Below are 13,037 nucleotides of genomic sequence, written 5' to 3'. Positions count from 1 at the left end.
ATTCTGGACATGGCCGGTGGGTTTCTCCAAACCCCTATTCATCCTAATTCTAGGAAGTATACAGCATTGATTACCCTCGATGAACAATTTGGATAATAAGTTGTTGTTTTCTTCGAATTCTTTTGTGCCTTTGTTCGATCCATTCGATGTCCTTTATTTGCATAACATAAGTGCGTGCGCGTTTAATGTTTCTTCCGGAAGTCATTTTCGGGACGGCGATACTATGCTGACTCCGTCGAAAATGGGGATTCTTATATCTTCGGACAACCCTAATAATTTTGCAACTCATACTTGTCTAAATATTCTAATATTTATGTTCTTCCTTGCTACAATTTTGTAAACCATCAAAGCGTTTACTACGGAAACCCTCAGGAGTAGTCGCGTGCCAAGTCTTCTGTAGCATTTGACCCTTTTTAATTGTGGTGACATAAGAAATCATTTGGTCAGAGTGATCTGTACTACACTTTCCTTCATTGTATTCAGCAGCGGCTGCTGATTTCGATGTTGCGAACAAACGAAACGAGAGATCGTTCTTGAGATTCCTTTGAAAACACGTATAACAGCCAACGTGCCATTCGTACGTTGTCGTCTATTTGGATGATGTCCTAATTATTGCCGACTCGATAGATCAAGCTCTAAAAGTATTGCACACCGTACTAGATACCCTTGTAAAAGCCGGATTCTCCTTTAACTTTTCAAAATGTTCTTTTCTAAAGGCATCGGTACTCTATTTGGAATATGTAATTTACGACGGAGAAGTTCGTCCCAATCCGGGTAAAATGCACGCCTTGAGTTCTTTACCTGCGTCAACGACCGTCACACAGCTCAGGCAGTTCATAGGTTTAGCCCTTTATTTCCGAAAATTCGTCCCTAAATTTTCACGGGTAATGAAACCCTTGTATGCGCTTACTTCCGATAATAAAAACATGACTTGGACAGATAGGCATGGAAAAATAAGGCAAAAGGTAATTTCCGCCCTGACCGACGCGCCGGTGTTAATGGTATTTGACCCGAACTACCCCATAGAACTTCGTATCGACGCTAGTTCGGATGGATATGAGGTTATTTTAATGCACAAGAGTGAAGGTAAAAATAGAGTAATAGAATATTACAGTATAAGAAGTAGCCCTGCGGAATCTAGGTATCATTCTTACGAACTAGAAACGTTAGGAGTTGTGAACGCCGTCAAGCATTTCCGTCATTATCTCCACGGACGAGAATTTCTTGTCGTCTCCGATTGTAATCCTTTGAAGGCATCCAGTAGTAAGGTAAATTTAAATGACAGGGTTTACAGGTGGTGGGCTTACTTACAAACTTTTACTTTTGACATTCTGTACCGGGAAGGTAAACGAATGGCCCACGTAAATTTTGTCTCGCGAAATCCCGTAGACTTGGATCACCTTACGATCAACGAAGTCATAGAGAAGGAAATCAATCTGACCGAAATCTCCGAAGACTAGCTATTAGTGGAATAACGTCGCGACTCCCAAATTTCTGGGATCGTCAATAAATTACAGAATGAAGAGCTCGCGGAAGACGTCGCGAATACGTATGAGTTACGGTCCGGTACCCTTCATCGTAAAATACAGAGAAAAGGCAGAACTCTCTGCTTGTCCATTGTCCCCAGAGGTTTTAGATGATCTGTTATTAACCATGTGCAACAGTCAATTATGCACTTAGGTTGGGATAAAACGCTTGAGAAACTGTGCGAGTGTTACTGGTTCGAAGGAATGGCGGAGTATGTTCGCCAATTCGTAGAGAACTGTCACGCTTGTCAAGTTTCGAAGGCCAGTTCAGGTAAAATACAAGCTGAATTACATCCTATACCTAAGACCAGCATACCTTGGCATACAATTCACGTGGACATAACGGGCAAACTAAGCGGTAAAAGTGGTTCGAAAGAGTATGTCATTGTTTTGGTCGACGTCTTCACTAAATTCGCATATCTGCATCATACTCGTAAAGTAGATTTCCTTAGTACCGTTAAAGCACTTAAGTACTATATTTTTATTCGGCAGTCCCTGCCGGATAATAGCGGATCAGGGAAGATGTTTTACGGGCAAAGAATTTCGAGACTTTTGTCAAGATAAATACATTAAACTCCATTTAATTGCGACCGGAGCTAGTAGGGCCAACGGACAGGTAGGGCGTATTATGAGTACGCTAAAAAAAAACATGTTCACAACAATAGAAACCAACTGGCGGTCCTGGCAAGACGCGATCGGGGAAATACAACTGGCCTTAAATTGTACCACCAACCGCGTGACTAAGTCAAGCCCGTTGGAACTACTAATCGGTAAAACAGCGAAACCCTACGGCTTATCCCTACCCGACAATATCGAAGAAAGAGAAGTAAATATCTCCCATATAAGACAGCAGGCGATAAAGAATATAGAAGCAAGCGCCAAATACGATAAGGATAGGTTCCACGAAAACAAAGCTAAAATAGTTAGGTTCAACCTTGGCGATTTCGTATTACGCAAAAACGAGGAAAGAAACCAGACGAAGTTAGATCCGAAATTCAGGGGTCCATTCGTAATAGCAGAGACTTTGGAAGGAGATGGATATACCCTAAAAACCTTAGACGGCAAACGATCATATAAGGACAGACACGACAGACTGAGAAAAATGCCAGAAGGTTGCGTCCCTGCTGAGTTAGACGTCTGCGGTGATGACAACGGCGGTGATAATAACGATGCAAGTACACTGACCTCAGAGGATCATTAACACTGCGTTGTGGTCATAGTAATACACCGAGTGGTTTTATATGCTTTTTGTTGTAAACCGTTGAGTGGGTTTACGTGCTTTTTGTTGTAAACCGTTGAGTGGGTTTATGTGCTTTTTGTTGTAAACCGTTGAGTGGGTTTACGTGCTTTTTGTTGTAAACCGTTGAGTGGGTTTACGTGCTTTTTGTTGTAACCCGTTGAGTGGGTTGATGTGCTTTCTGGGTGTAATGCACCCAACGTGGCAATATGATCCAACAAACTGAGGTTCACCAGTGTACGAAATCGAAAATGATCTGTTGTGTCATTACGGTCTGACTGGCGACTCACAGAACGCACCTGACACTTTGAGTACAAATTATAACATTACAAATTCCTATTCTCTTTTATTTTTCTGTTGTCAAACCTCCGAACGAAACTTTGTTATTGCACTGGACCCTTGACTTACTTAGACATTTAGTTAAATCGTAAACAATGTCGGTTGTAGCGAATCTAATGTAAGAAATACGATATTTTAGTTACACACGAGGACGTGTGATAGTCAGGATGGCCGTGTCGGAGATGAAAAGAGCACCGGAGCCTTTGGAATTTTGGATAATCCCGCAACACTGTAACCTAGAGTCTACTATAGCTGTAATCAAACAATTGTAGTTATTCAACCCGATTGTAATTATTCGAGAATTGTGATAATGAGCTTGGGCTCGAGGCGACAGTCAGTCGCCGAACGTAGCCGCGGTCACGGGATGAACGTTTTGCCTAACAAGGTATGGAGTAATTCTATAGCTCTCCTTAAAAGAAATATTCGGGGCGACACGCGACAGTAAACATTCCAACGGTTTCTGTCCCGTGGCTCGCCACGTGCAGACCCTATTCTTCGAGTAAGATGATTGCCAGATGTCGATGCGTCTCCGCAGTACATGTTCGGCTAGCCCGAGAGCCCGTTATAAATCTTAAGGTTTAGTTAACTAAAGTCCTTCAAACAGACAAACAGTCTTTGTCCCAACTACGGGAAAATAGGGGAGACCTATTTTTCAACGAGCGGCGTCTCCCACTAGCAACTTTCCCTCGAGGGCGGCTAGCATCTTTTTCTAACCACCGATATGGAGATTGACCAATTAGCAGCAACGCCAATTTCCCTTACTTTCTGAACGAAGGCTTTTCTCGACGAATCCGATGATCTCGTGTCCTTAGACACACCCCATTATAGTTTTCCTCTGTGGCATCATCGGGACAGGAAAGGCATTCTCGCTCGCGATCTCATCGATCAAGGAGTAACGCCTTCGCGATCAGTGATTATTTCCAGACTTAGACTTTGTGTGAACGTTCTGTTGTCATCCCGTTGGCCGCGGATTCGTTATTGAGCCCGAGAACATCGTCACTAGCGTCGCGAGTGCCGAACCGCCGTGATCAACTGTTAAGACTGTAATAATTCTATCATTGCAATAAACTACGCCTGTGTGTACTGTATCAATGGCTAATCCTCGAGAAGATTCATTTGACGCCCACAACCCCATTCCCAGTGACGATCCGACATATATATTTATGTAGAGACATGCATGTTTCGTAATGTAGTTCTTATTTTATAACTCTTTACCGGAATGTAGGCTAGTTTTAAGTATGTATCTTAGATTACTAATTTGATTTAATAATGTAGAATGCGCACACATTAGTAGTAATTTAGTTTAGAATATAGATTATATATATTTATATATAGACATGCATGTTTCGTAATGTAGTTCTTATTTTATAACTCTTTACCGGAATGTAGGCTAGTTTTCAGTATGTATCTTAGATTACTGTTTGATAGAATGCGCATACATATATATATGTTTCTGACAATGTAACCTTTATTTCTTTAATAATACAATATTGTATGTTTTATGTATTCGTTAGACTATTAGTTTTTGACTTCATATATACTTATATTTCATAAATTGATAATATTGTATTTGTTGCATAGTATTGGAAGTACTGTCTCTAATATTTACTAGTTTATTACATGTCTGGCATATATGTTTATACTTATATGTAACTCTCCAAGTTGATTGATTAAAATATATTTATATATATGTCGGAGCGGAAATTAGAATTCGGGTTAGGGGCGTGAAGCGAATCTTCGTTTGGGTTACACGTTGTCGTTATGAAATAGAGAAGACATTGACTAGTGCAAATACGATTATTATAGAGCCTGACAAGTAACCGTGGTAGTTAGGTACTCGAGAAACTAATGACAATGATCCTAAGTGCAATAACGAATCCGCGGTCAACGGGATAGTGGATGTACGGGCTCACAAAATCTAAGTCGGATGCGTAATATTCACTGGTCGTAAAGGGTTACTCCTTTCATTAGTGAGATCGCGAGCGAGAATGCCTTTCCCGTCCCGATGATGCCACAGAAGAAAACAATGGGGTGTATCTAAGGACACGAGATCATCGGATTCGTCGAGAAAAGCCTTCGTTCAGAAAGTAAGGGAAATTGGCGTTGCTGCTAATTGGTCAATCTCCATATCGGTGGTTAGAAAAAGATGCTAGCCGCCCTCGAGGGAAAGTTGCTAGTGGGAGACGCCGCTCGTTGAAAAATATGTCTCCCCTATCTTCCCGTAGTTGGGACAAAGACTGTTTGTCTGTTTGAAGGACCTTAGTTAACTAAACCTTAAGATTTATAACGGGCCCTCGGGCTAGCCGAACATGTACTGCGGAGACGCATCGACATCTGGCAATCATCTTACTCGAAGAATAGGGTCTGCGTGTGGCGAGCCACGGGACAGAAACCGTTGGAATGTTTACTGTCGCGTGTCGCCACGAATATTTCCTTTAAGGAGAGCTATAGAATTACTCCATACCTTTGCTAGGCAAATCCCGTGACCGCGGCTACGTTCGGCGACTGACTGTCGCCTCGAGCCCAAGCTCATTATCACAACTCTCGAACAATTACAATCTGATTGAATAACTACAATTGTTCAATTACAAACTCCGGTGTTCTTTCATCTCCGACATATACATGTATTCCTGGCGTTTCAATTATTTCCCCTTTTGTAGTTATTCTTATTTCCTGGTTTATTTGTCTGGTTCGTAACTCGTTCAATCCATTAGCTGGTTCTATTTATTTTATTTTATACTGGTTGGATTTATATTATATTGAACCACAAGTTTTCAAATTGCAAGTCGGTTATTGGTAGGTTTATTTAGAGTTGTGTGTATATGTGTTTTGTTTATTGGTTGGATCTATTAGTCACCCTCGTTTTGTTAATCCTTCCTTTAGTTTCGTAGCGCCGTGTGTTCGTTTGTGCATTCAAATACTTATTCGCGCGTTTTGTATAGAATGGTTTCCTTGTTCTTGTTACGGCGCGTGCCGAGCGCGGGACGTGACACCCCCGCCCTTGGAGTTCAAATTTCCAAAGGAAATTTGACTGATGGTGTCTCTGAGTTCGCTCAAGGCGGACGTAGATGTCGTTGGTTGTTGAGTGACTACCGGTGTTATCGATATCCCTTGAGGTTGTGCTGTTTGATCATCGATATTTCGTCTTCCTTTGAGGTATAGTAGCAGGTGGGTGACTGAGCCGCATATTGCTCCTAATAGGGCGATTCCACATCCGTAAGTTTCACGTAACTGGTATCCATATATGGCTATATCTATTATCGTCTTGATTAATTTAAACATTACGAGTATTCCAAATATTGCTGCACTGACAGTTCCAAATTCCATGAAACCAGTCCATAAGCTTGATACGGTATTTTTCGCTATTGTCGTTAATGTGTTTTCGTCCATCATTCCCAGGATGTTTACTGTTCCAGGGACGATTGTTTTTCCTGTCGCTCCTCTGGCCAATGTGTTCAAGACTGCAGATTTTTCTGCCGGGAACATGACGTGGTCCCGTAGTGCGTCGAGGTCTTTTTGGGTATATATTCCGCTCGTGGCCAACGACGATGGTGCTGAATATCGCCACGTTTGGCGCACGTCCGGGCGGAGTTCCTGTGGTGTGATACCCTTGCCAAACGGGTAGCTCCGAGTAGCATTCTGTTGTATGTCGTACCTTTACTTGTACCGGAATGCATTCGACTATATGGACCGCTTCTCCTGTGATCAGAGCCATGTGCCCTGGGTTTTGGTTATGGTGTATGCAAATTCCTCGGGCGGTAAGTTTGCCAAGCTTAAAGCGTTCTCTATTAGTTTCTTCTGTGTGGTGCGTCTTTGTGTCGGTATATCATGGTATAATGTTGTCATTTGTCATTTTACTTTCGAGTTTATTAGAAATAAGAATAACCTTTTATTATTATTAATATATATATGTCGGAGATGAAAGAACACCGGAGTCTGTAATTGAACAATTGTAGTTATTCAATCCGATTGTAATTGTTCGAGAGTTGTGATAATGAGCTTGGGCTCGAGGCGACAGTCAGTCGCCGAACGTAGCCGCGGTCACGGGATTTGCCTAGCAAAGGTATGGAGTAATTCTATAGCTCTCCTTAAAGGAAATATTCGTGGCGACACGCGACAGTAAACATTCCAACGGTTTCTGTCCCGTGGCTCGCCACACGCAGACCCTATTCTTCGAGTAAGATGATTGCCAGATGTCGATGCGTCTCCGCAGTACATGTTCGGCTAGCTCGAGGGCCCGTTATAAATCTTAAGATTTAGTCAACTAAAGTCCTTCAAACAGACAAATGGTCTTTGTCCCAACTACGGGAAGAAAGGGGAGACATATTTTTCAACGGGCGGCGTCTCCCACTAGCAACTTCCCCTCGAGGGCGGCTAGCATCTTTTTCTAACCACCGATATGGAGATTGACCAATTAGCAGCAACGTCAATTTCCCTTACTTTCCGAACGAAGGCTTTTCTCGACGAATCCGATGATCTCGTATCCTTAGACACACCCCATTATAGTTTTCCTCTGTGGCATTATCGGGACGGGAAAGGCATTCTCGTTCGCGATCTCACTGATGAAAGGAGTAACCCTTTACGACCAGTGAATATCACGCATCCGACTTAGATTTTGTGAGTACGTTCATCTATCATCCCGTCGACCGCGGATTCGTTATTGAACCTAGGATCATTGTCATTAGTTTCTCGAGTGCCTAACTACCACGGTTACTTGTCCGGCTCTATAATAATCGTATTTGCACTAGTCGAAGTCTTCTCTATTGCACAACGACAACGTGTAACCCAAACGAAGATTCGTTTCACGCCCCTAACCCTAATTCTAATGTCCGCTCCGACATATATATATATAGAAAAAGAAAATTTTTATATTTATATGTATTTTTTTCTCTTTTTTTATCTTATTGTTAAAACCTTTGTTTTATTTTAGGTTTTACGTACATGTTATCAGTGAAAATAAATATTATGAATGCTACTTGGGTTATAATTATATACATATATGCATACGTATTGGTAAGTAGTATAGATGAGATTTGTTTTATTGTTATGAATATATAAGTATATATTATCAATAGGAATAGATATTACAAATATAGCTTGTCTTTGAATATATATATATGTGCGTGTAATGGTAAATATGACGGCTTATTTTTATGAGTCACTTGCATTATCAATGGAAGTGAGTGTTATAAATATCGCCTACTTTACAACATGCGTGTATATATATATTGGTAGATATAAGTGAGAATTATATGTATAGTTATAAATGTTGTTTGTTTACAGGTGGATAGCAAAAGTATTTGGTTTCGTGGGTGGCGTACAGGTGCCTTACAGTTCTACGGTGCGGATTGCTATTCCTTGGACTAAAAAAATTTCTTTCGAGATGAGTCAGATTATTGTAACGATCATGCATGGGAGGATTTTCTGCAGAGATTCAAAATGCTCTCTGGATTCCTCGTGAAACGTCTGGACAACACCTACATGTACTTCCATCCGTCGTTCAGAGAATGGTTGATGAATTCGCCATCCGTTCTGCACACACATACAAAAATAGTTAATGTATATATATATTAGTTATTTTTATTTTTTTTTTTTTATAAGTTTCGTTTGGACCTGTTCCTTTGTACGAAGACTGTATCCCTGTATATAATATAATATATATAATATGATATGATTATGTTAGTTGTTATTTATTATATATATATTTTCCTTATCTCTCTCTTTTTTTTGTTGGTTTTTTTTTTATTAGTACCTAACATTGCTATTATGATGCTGTATTACATTGCATTGGCTATTATTTGTATGTGCGACGAATTTTTCAACATGGCCGCTCGCGTGTCTCTTTGGTATGGCGTTGGTTTAATGTCAACAGTAACGTGTTGTTGAAATAGCTAATTAATTGTTAATCATTATAATTTTATTTAGTAGTGTTTTTGTAATATTGTTTTGTATTTCATGATATTGTCTGTGTCAATACCGTGTGCTACTTTAATGTGATAGCATGGATTGTATTGTCACCGAATTTCAATAGTCATTGTTTTGATTATACGTGACTTGCATTTATGTAAGTCTTGTTTAATTTAGTTAATGTTTTGTGTATTGTGTTACCAGTTATTTTCGTGTAGCATAACTTTATTCCTCTGCACCGAGTTCAGTCATGTCTTGTTGTTAATATTTAGTTAGTCTATCTTGATTAATTTCTAACCTATTTCTGTGTTTATTGACTTTTCTTATTTTCCCTATTAATTTATTATTGCATGTACTTGCTATTTGTTATTATTTTGTGTATGATATGAATTAGTTTCCTTATTAGTGATTAAATTTTATTTGTTAGATTGACATTGTAATTTCTAACCCATTTCTGTGTTTATTAACCTTTCTTATTTTCCCTATTAATTTATTATTGCTTGTACTTGCTATTTGTTATTATTTTATGCATGATATGAATTAGTTCCCTTATTAATGATTAAAATTTATTTGTTAGATTAACATTGTCTGTAATTCTTCAGATTCAGCTCTTTTGATGCTGCGTCACTTACCTGGATCGTTCCCACAACATCATCCGATTCTTTGATATCCCTTGGATACTTACTACGGCTGCCTTCTACTACGGCTGCCTTCAATCGTCTTATATCTGTGGTCATAAAGGTGGTGTTTAATTTATTTAATTCAATATGTGTATAATGCATTGTATGCGCGACCGCTATTGGGCATTACAAAATAACATAACAATACTACGTAGATTAATGCATAACAAAATATCCTTTTACTCCGGTTATATTTATTACTAACTCTCAATTAATCTATCTTGATTATTTTCTAACCGCTTTCTATACTTTATCAGCTATTTTATTTCTTCTTATTAACCTGCGAAATTCATGCATGTACACTTCCTTGTATAGTGATTAATTGTTCACGAGGTAGGTTGCACTTTCACTGTTTTAGTTATTCGTTGAACTAACACGTTTTACGTTCAAACAGTAATTGGAGCACTCGTAATAAACCTTTTCTTTTCAAGTTTCCGCTATCTGTGTTATTTAACGAACAGTGCCATGCTTCCACAGTATTGTTATAACATTTAGTACTGTTGTATTTTGCATTAAGGCAATTGAAGTTAATTTGTTCATTTATTTTTCAGCTGGCTGTTGTACATGGTGTTCCGCAAACAGGGAGCCATAATCTATTTTGCACGTAAACCTTCTCGTATGATGATTACTTGTTCACAAGGTAACTTTCACTTTCACTCTTTTAATTATTTATTGAATCAACACGTTTTATATTCAAACAATGATTGGAGTACACATGATAATTTTCTTTTTTTTCTTTTTAGGTGTTCGCTATCTGTATTATTCGATGAACAGTGTCACACCTCCTTTTGATTTATCCACAATATAGTTATAACATTTAGTAACCTTGTATTTTGCACTGAGACGATTGAAACTAATTTATTCACTTATTTTAGGTAGCTGTCGTACATTATGTACCACGAACAACGATCCATAACCTATACTTGCACGTACACTTTCTTGTATGTTGATCACTTGTTCACAAGGTAACTTTCACTTTCACTAGTTAATTATTCATTGAGTTAACACGTTTTATATTTAAACAATAATTGAAGTACATATAATAATTTTCCTTTTCTTTTCTTTTATGTTTTCGCTATCTGTGTCATTCGACGAACAGCACTACAACATACACTACTGCACTACGTTGCCCACTGAAATCACTTTATTCATTGTTTATTTCGATTATGCGCTAGTTTTAACTTGTTTAAGTGCACCGTTCGCGGAATCCCATTTTCACTTCAATCTTGACGTTTTGGTTCTGCAAGATTTCTAGCACTTTGTGTGGTCCAGTATATTGATCGGAGAATTTTCCTTTACTAGGTTCTTTTAGTAAATATATCGAATCTCCTATTTTAAAATCTTGAGGGTTGATTCGTCGATCGTAATATTCCTTTGATCTTAGTTTGGATTTTATCAAATTTTCTCTTGCCATTCGTTGTACGGTGTAAATTTTATTCAACAGATCTTCGAGATATTCTGAGTATGTTGGTTCCATGTTCTCTTCGATTATTACTTCACCAGTAGGTTCTCTGGCTAGATGTCCAAAACTAATTCGTGCGGGGAGAATTTTCCTTTCCTTCATTTTAGTTTTTATTTTGCGCCAAGACGCAAGTTTACTGACATCGATCCAATTATCCAATTGCTTGCTAATAGCATTCAAAATACAAATTTTTGAAAGTGCCGCAGCCATATTAACCCAAAAATATTTTGTATATAGTATAGCGTGATACCATCTATATTTTCCTGGGGGAATCATAAGATCAGCACTACCTACTATGTTACCTACGTCAAATATTAGATGTAGTAACCAATAAAGTATTTTTAATCCAATTATAATCCAATGGTTAGCGTATTCAAGTTTTTATATATATCTTCAACTGGTGATTCCCTATTTTCTCCCTTTTGATTTCTTTGGGCTCGTTGAACTTGCGTTTCTTCAGCTTGAAAATGTTTAGAATCCTTTTCCTTAGTTACCCTTTTTCCTTCTTTATTTACTTTATTCACAACACCTTTATTTTTCTCTACCTTCTCAGGATGAATAGTTTCACTGGAAGTGCTTATTATAATTAAATTATTATTTATTTGTATGGAACGTTTAGGAATATTTTTGGTAGATTTGGAATTATTCTTTGAATTTTTATTACAAACCTTTTTGCTTATAGATTCTGTTTTGGATTTAGGGATAGCTATATCTTCCTTGCAATTTAATGATTTGGCTTTGAGTTCGATAAAGTTTCCTTCTGATGGTTTTATAGAAGTTTTTGAGTGAGATACACTCGCTATCTCTTTTCCTATTATGGTTGAGACATTCACGAAATTCGTGGAGTCTTGCTTTTGTATCTTTGCCAAGTCGAACGTGGAGAGGCAATTCGCACTTCCCAGCGGGTCCAATATCTCTGTGATATTAGGCAGTGGATAAGCGTTGCCTGTCGTCTAGTCGTTCAATTTCCTAGTTTCTGCTTTGTCTGAAGGTTCTTTGGCACTAATATTATTTATCTTGTTTGCTAATTCAGAAAATTTCTCACCCACGATCCTATCTATGGCACCGTGCGTCCTCTTATTATTTAACGTGACATTATCCCTCATCACAGCAACGGAGTGGTGTTTGCTTTGAAAAGTTGGTTGGTTGAAATGATCAGCATCTCTCTTTTGATTTAGATCTCTATCGAGGTATTTATTTGTGCGTTTTTCTTCCCAAGTTATTGCTCTTGTTTCTCTCCTGACATTTTCTTTTATTCCCGGGTTGTTTAGGTGTTTCCGCGACGACGGTACAAATCTCCAGTCCTGGCGGTTGTTTCGGTTATAATTATTCGAAGGTGTCGGATGTTGATATCGAAATCTATCGTTCGCTTGTTTTAATTCTCGCGTTGCTTTCACGGCTTGGCGGTACGCATCGTCCAAGGATTGGTATCCTGCTATTTTTACTCGTAAATACACCTCGTTTGGGAGCCCCTTAACGAAAGCTTCCCTCGTGTCTCGATCTATCCTATCTTGAAATACGGTGCCGTACTCGTACCTTTCCCCGTTCATTATCGCCAGTCTCAGATCTTTGACGCGTTCTATCTAGTCCAAAATATCTTCTCCCGGTCGTTGAAATATTGTAGCTAATTCCCCTTTATATTCGTTAACCGTTTTTCCCGGACCGAACATATCTTTTAATTTATTCCCGAAATCGTTTAAACTTATTACTTCTGTGTCTTCTATGGCGAGAAATGCGTGTCCGCGAAGCTTATTCGTTAATAATTTTACTAACTGAGATTCTTGATGCCTAGGAACCATGTTTCGTGCGCGCTCGCATGCTCTTAAAAATCGAAATACCGAGGGTCGATGTCCGTCGAACACTGGTACTGTCTCTATTGCATCTTT

At 38.8% G+C, this 13,037-nt stretch overlaps 1 long non-coding RNA gene across 1 annotated transcript; it reads left to right on the top strand.

Annotated features, from left to right (window-relative positions):
• The first annotated feature begins 9,717 nt into the window (after positions 1-9,717).
• On the top strand, positions 9,718-10,600 carry LOC117215136. Its single transcript, XR_004489025.1, has 3 exons — positions 9,718-9,750; positions 10,241-10,329; positions 10,565-10,600. It is a non-coding gene; the product is annotated as an uncharacterized LOC117215136 (long non-coding RNA).
• Positions 10,601-13,037: the final 2,437 nt, after the last annotated feature.

Source organism: Bombus bifarius, unplaced genomic scaffold, assembly GCF_011952205.1.
Source record: "Bombus bifarius isolate JDL3187 unplaced genomic scaffold, Bbif_JDL3187 scf7180000009385_frag, whole genome shotgun sequence".
Lineage (NCBI taxonomy): Eukaryota > Metazoa > Arthropoda > Insecta > Hymenoptera > Apidae > Bombus > Bombus bifarius.
Note: the sequence above shows the minus strand (reverse complement) of the source record. Positions and strands in the feature narration are given on the sequence as shown.